Here is a 7453-nt window from a genome sequence, read left to right on the forward strand (position 1 = left end):
TGTTTTTGCATTTGATTAGAGCTACCTCCATTTTTTGTACTTATATATTGAATAGTTTCTTAAGTTAATGTTTTGAATTTCAAGGCAGGTTGCTGGGGCGTTGAATGACTAGCATTCTAGACAATTCGCCGTTTAGGCCTCTGATAAATATATCAAGAGCTCGATTCCTATAGGTTTCCAGTAGAACATTATTTGTTTCTCTTGAATAATCATGACTCTTTATTTTGTTTATTATCACCGATAGTTGGTGATTGACTATTGCGTAGAATTGCTCTACGCTGAAGTGTTTTTGGGATACGGTTCCTAGTTCGTGTTCTAGAGTCCTAAGGTCGCGTTTGTCTGCATAGTGTAGTGACAAACAATTTTTGATTGTTCCCCAATCATCATTGAATATGTTGTATGAGATTAAGGCCGTATCTGCAGGGCCTTTAATTTTCTGCCTAATATGTCGTAGGATGGCTCTATACAGTGGCTTTGTTCTGACTACTTCGTAGTCCTGCAAAACAGATTCGACGTTGTGGATCCAGGATATGAATTGGATCGGATCTCATTCGAATTTTGGGAGGTTCTTCACGCTGTCAGGTAATCTGCTAATTTCTATTAAGTCTGACTCAGTTAAGTGAATATGGTTATTTGAAATAGAACTTTCGTTATGGGGACTAATTTTACTTTCTAACTGATTTATCCTATTGCTCAATATTTTTATACCCTGAACAGGGTATATTAAGTTTGTCACGAAGTCACACCCAGAAGGAATCGTCGGAGACCCTATAAAGTAAATATATAGATGATCAGTATGTCGAGCTGAGTCGATTTAGCCATGTCCGTCTGTCTGTACATATATATACGAACTAGTCTCTCAGTTTTTAAGATATCGTTTTGAAATTTTGCAAACGAGATTTTCTCTTCAAGGAGCTGCTCATTTGTCCCAACGGCCGATATCGGACTACTATAACATATAGCTGCCATACAAACTGAACGATCGGAATCAAATGCTTGTATGGAAAACTTTCGCATTTGACAAGATATATTCACGAAATTTGGAATATATTATTTTATAAGGCAACAATGTAATCTCCGAAGAAATAGTTCAGATCGGTTAACTATAGCATACAGCTGCCATACAAACTGAACGATCGGAATCAAGTTCTTGTATGGACAACTTTCACATTTGACAAGATATATTCACGAAACTTGGTATATGTTATTTTCTAAAGCAACAGTGTAATCTCCGAAGAAATTGTTCAGATCGGTTAACTATAGCATATAGCTGCCATACAAACTGAACGATCGGAATCAAGTTCTTGTATGGACAACTTTCACATTTGACAAGATATATTCACAAAATTTGGTATATGTTATTTTCTAAGGCAACAATGTAATCTCTAAAAAACTTGTTTAGAACGGATTACTATAGCATATAGCTTCCATACAAAGTGAACACATAGTTACTAACAGAAATGCACCTGTGAAGGGTATTTAGCTTCGGTGCAACTGAAGTTACCGTTTTTTCTTGTTGACTGTTCTATTTGTGCATTATCAGCACCTGTTAGGTGTGTAATAGCTTCTTGAATTTGCTCCATTACTGTGATTTACAATTTCGACTATTTATTGCTTTAACAATATGATACTCTATCTATATTTATTGCTATTAACAATTTTTTAGATTTTTTATATATCGGGTACACAATTTTAATTGACCGACTGTATTTATTGTTGTTAAAAATTTTTAAGATTTTTTATATCTCGGGTATAAATTTGATTTGCTTATTAAGATTTTTAATATTTTTTATGTATCGGGCACTTATTATAATACTTAAAATTTATTTGACCGATATTTATTGCTATGCAATATTTTTAATATATCGGGTAGTTATAATATTTATGTAAGCTTAATATTAACTTACAGGAATATCAGCTTCAACTTTGTCATTCTCTTCGGACGGTCCACTTGGTCCTGTTTGAAGCATTAGTCCTCTACTGGAGGGTTAATGATGTCACTTTAGGCGTTGATTTGGCTGCTTTTTGTTTTAGTTGCCCACTTTATAAGTATTTTTAATTTGATTTGTCAAACACTTAGCTTTATTGTTTAACTACTTATAGTAAAATATGCGAAAGCAAATTGAATTGCTTATATTGTCACAAAGACATTAAAGCACATATCCTATCCCTCCGCAAAGAAGCGTGTTCAAATATCATTGACCATACTCATATTTTAGTAAAACTAGAGCCGAAACGGTACAACACATTAACATGTATATAAAATCAAACACACATACAGCCCAATAAACAAAAATATCTAGGTCCAAATATATTGAAGATACATGCATCGATACATATGTACATAAACATTTACGAGCAATGCGCATACAATAATAATAAAAAGCTTATAGGAATTACAAACTAAATGTGTAAACACAAATCATAAATTTACCTTTTAGAAGCCCAGATCAGATAACATTAAACACGCACACACTTGAAAACAACCCCATGTCATGCGGCATAAACAATACTCGTATGCTGCAATACATACAATCATACAATCATACAAGCTAACGACAAAATTACCCAATTTCAAGGAATGCTGACTTTGCTTCTGCATGACTTCCCACAAAAAGTTATATTTACAGCGATCACTTCCGCCGTTGTTGAATACTACAGAATTCGCGCTCAGCAGTTTTTGGTTCTGCTTTGTCAATGCCAGCGATATCAGCGAAACAACTTAGCTTAGCTTAGATTTGATTTAAGTTAAAACAGTCAGTTGGCGCCCGAGAAGGGACCCAAAGATCCAGGGAAAATAGATATTGAATCCAGAAACATAATACAATTTGTGCAATTATTGAATAAGTAAAATTAATTAAACTAGAAAAGCTCAATTAAAGTGTGAATGAAGGAAACTTTAATATTTTCTGAAAGTAATAACATATTATCTTTTATATTTGACAAAAAAATAATAACAAAAAAATAAACCAGAAAATTGCAAGTAAAAGTTATAAATGTATTAACGGAAAATAATTATTGAGTTAAAACAAATTAATAATCGAAATATAAAAAATAATGATAACAATAGCACAGAAACAATAAGCAAAGCATAATATGTTGACTAACATGAAAAATTTAATAGTGAAAAGTAATAAAAAATGGTAAAAAAATATTTGCATTCATAAAATTTTAAAATAAATTTAAAAAATTTGATAATTATAAATAAATTGGAATAATTGTAAAAAAGTAATTTTACTAGTATTTCTGAAATTAAAAAAAAAAACAACAAAATAATAATAAAAGCAAAAACAATATTGAATCAAAAAATGATAAAATTGTAGCTTTTTTTTTATAAAAAAATATTTTTGAAATCACAAAAAATAATGTCCAAAATAATTATAACTTAAAATTAAAAGGTAAAATAATAATAAATGGAAATAAAATGAAATAATTGTAATAAAAATAAATAATTTTTTTTGTGTAATAAATTTGTTAGTTAGTTAGTTTTGAAATGTAAAATAAAATAAATTAAAAAAAATAGTAAATGAATGAAAAAATTTGAAAATATTTTTGTAATTAATTTAAAAACAGTAACCGTTTTGAAATGACGAAAAAATTAATTTGAAAAAAAAAATACAAATAAATAAAAGAATAATAAAATGAAATTTAATATAAATATAAACATATTACATGATAAATAAATATAATAAAAAATTAATATTTAAATAATATATAAAATAATTTTTTTGTTTTAATATAAATATTTTTCGAAAAATTGATTAAAAAATAATAATAAAATAAAATAAAAAAATATGAAACTTTAATTAAATTTCATAAAAAAAATGTTGTAAGTAATAAAAGTAATATGTTTGGAAGACGTAAAAATTTATGAAAAATTAAACATAGGTAATAAACAGCGAATAAATGAGTTAACAAAGCTGAAAAACGGCCTGATGAATTCCATAAGAAATGATAGTTTTTTCAGTGACTTAAGTGATAGCTACTTCTCCAAGCTTACAAAACCAACAGACTCATAAAAGAGGAAGTTACCAACATAAAATACGCAATACTCGTACAGTGGGCAAGATTGAACATAGTAAACGCACTGATCCTGAGTAAAGATGAATTAGCACAGGTTAATAAAATATCCCTTATGAGTAAATTGCCTCAGTTATTGATTGAGAAAATGTTAGAATTCTCTGATATTTTTATCTTACACAACAAAACAACACTTATTTATTTTGTAAAGATTCCGAATCTTGAAGAGCCAAATTACCAAAACATAATATTAAAACCAGTTGTCAAAAACAACAAATGATTCATGTAGATGAAAAAGATATGTTCCTATTAAACTCAAAATTTTGTGAGCTATCAAGTAATTGCAAAACCATTAATAATATTAAAGTACGTAATAAGGACGAAATTGTTAACTTAAGCGAAACAAACTCTATCCCAAAGCCATTTAGAGGCCAAAAGGCAAAATGTAAATTCAGTAATGCTGATCACGTAGGTAAAATCGACAAAGTTGGCGATGATATAATCATTCTCAACAACTTCAATGGCAAAGTCATTTGGAACAAAAACGAAAACCACTTGGCCGGTACCTTCCTGATCCACTTCTGGAACGACACAGAATCCATAAATGATGATGAGTTCGAAACCATAGAAACCACCGTAATGAAGCTCGGAACACCAATGATTCAAATGACTCCGGAAGCAATAGAACAACTACAAATCTTCTCTTTGGAAGCTTTAGAGACACTGCCCATCATAATACTACAGAGTTACAACACCTCAAGGTTCAGGCCACAGCTAATTGGGTTACCCTTATATCCTTATTTGCATTGGCGATTTTGATCATTTGGAGTCTACACGTTTGCAAATGGAAGAACAAGGAAGTAGCCTTACAAGTGATGTCAATTCAAAACACCAGCCATACGACTATGAACAAGATATCGGTTTTAGGTTACAATACGCCACAGGTTTTATCAACACGATTACAATTTAACAACATTCCATACTTTTAACGTCTGCTTCAGGACAAACAGAAATTAAAGAGGGAGGAGTTAACGACAAAATTGCCCAATTTCAAGAATGCTGACTTTGCGTCTGCACCACTTCCTACAGAAAATTATTTTTACAGCTATCACTTCCGCCCTTGTCGAATTCTACAGAATTCGCGCTCAGCAGTTTTTGCTTCAGCTTTGTCGATGCCAGCGATATCAGCAACTCAACTTCGCTTAGCTTAGATTAGATTTAAGTTAAAGCAATCAGTCTAAAAATAACAATAATCGAGAGCAAACGCTTCATAAAAAGTTTTGTTAATTTACACATATAGAGTAAGACTCCTAAAATAGTATATAAACAGTGAAAATACAAAATAAAAATTAGAATGAAATATTTCTCAGCTCAATAAGGTCTTTACTTTTCCCTCACCAGCGGTAAGAATTTAAAGAATCTTTATTGAGTTTAACGTTTGATCTTACAAATCAAACATTTTTGGTTCTTCTAGCCGGATATAGTGCTAGGCCAAATTAAAATAGTTCTGTTCAAAATACAGACAACAAACACACAAACCAAATAAGGAAGGGCTAAGTTCGGATGCAACCGAACATTTTAAAATCCTTCAACTTACAAGAATCAAAGCCAGGGAAATACTTTATGGTGTAAAAGCAAACATATGGAGTAAACTCTCCCGTTGGATATTCGAAAGTCCTAATATTAGGTGGCTAGGTCAACTTTTCACTTAAATTTAGGCACAAAGATATACTTTATGAGTAAAATACGCTAGCTCATTTTCATTGCAATAACTTACAAATTGGCTCATATATGTGGAACAAAGTCACCCGGAAGTTCGAAATATTATATTTATATTTATTAACTAGCTGACCCCGCAGCCGTTGTCCTGCATGAAATTATGTGTTTTGAAATGAAAAGAAAGTTAAAGTTATCATTTCTTTTTTTTTCAATGTAACGCAGCTTGATAAACAACATTTTTTAGTTTCTGTTCCGGTGTACATAAAAGATGGTTTTCCAACTCGCGAGCACGCCACGTATATCTGACCGTGTGAAACAAATAGCATTTCCAAATTTATACCACACTCTATGCGACTATCTTTATGTCCTGTTGATGGTCGTCTCAAATGCAATTTTCGCTAGAAACGGAATCCGTTTGAACTGAAAAGGCAAATCGTTAGAACTTAAAGGAATTCTTAGAATCAAGCATTCTGCCCCCCTGTATTCGAAAGGTGCGTCACAATCAGTCGGGTTCCATTACACAGTTTCGGCGCATGCAGATTGCGAAACTTTGAGAAACAAATGATGCGGCGGGATACCAAGCTTGTCCAAAGAATTTAGAAATTCCACTGGATAATTCACGGCGTCGTCTTCATTGTCAAGACGATCGATCGATTTGTATGAGCGCAAGTCTTCCGGAAATTGACTTTGAATCTTCCAGTTTAAGTAAACAACATCGATATTTTTGGCAGCTAACATTGCGCGTGCACTTAAGGAATCGTAGCAACGATAATTTGGCCAATGTCCGAACATTCATGATGAGTTCATCTTTCGTGAATTGATAAAGGGAAGATGTAATTTATATTTAACCATTTCCAATTTTTAGCGAAGACGATGTAAAATGTCTTCGGCAATGTCATTTTTGTTCGTATCCCATATTTGACGCGGATTTGAAAACTGATATGTCTAAATGTTTATTGCGAAAAGTGTGCGAACTTCATTTTCATTCCAGTGATTAACATGTTCCAGCAATTGTAAAGCCAGCATTCTTCTTCAAAACTTGCACACACCATACCATTCACAGTACGCAATGACTCAAATGAAGTTGAACCGCGTACATTAATCAATAGCAACGGAAGGTAGAAATAATCGTCATTTTTCGGGTGGATTGTGTAAATTCGCCCTAATGCATTAGTTAATAACACACCTGGATGTCCATCTACTGGTTGGCCTTGCTTTCTGCGCAACTATTTCTTCGACGATGCATTCCAGGTATAATATCAAGGTATTTCCGAATAGAGCAATGTTCTCGCAAAGGGATCACTGACGAAAGTTGAGAAAAAAACTCGTAAATGTTAATTTTCTAGCTGGCGATGTTTCCACTGGCTTACTGGGCTGAAATACACTATTTGGCCATTCTCCAAATTAACTGCGAGACGCACAACAGTCGGAAAAGGTTCATGAATTGCAAAAGTAAATATCTTACAACCGCCATGTTGCTTCCTTTGGTGACGAATTACAAACGTATTTTATCGATAAACCAAACAGAAATACTCGACATTGATATGAGTTTTGAATGTGAATTAGACAATAATGCTGAATATATTACGATCCGTGTGTTGTCAACTTCGATATTCACTATTCTAAATTTAATGCTAAATGTTCTGTCATTGTCGTCTGGTGAGCGACGCCGATACAGGGGATATCCATCGATTCTAGAGTGTTTCCGAAAAAA

The sequence above is a fragment of the Bactrocera tryoni genome, unplaced genomic scaffold (genome assembly GCF_016617805.1).
Source record: "Bactrocera tryoni isolate S06 unplaced genomic scaffold, CSIRO_BtryS06_freeze2 scaffold_232, whole genome shotgun sequence".
Taxonomy (NCBI): Eukaryota; Metazoa; Arthropoda; class Insecta; order Diptera; family Tephritidae; genus Bactrocera; species Bactrocera tryoni.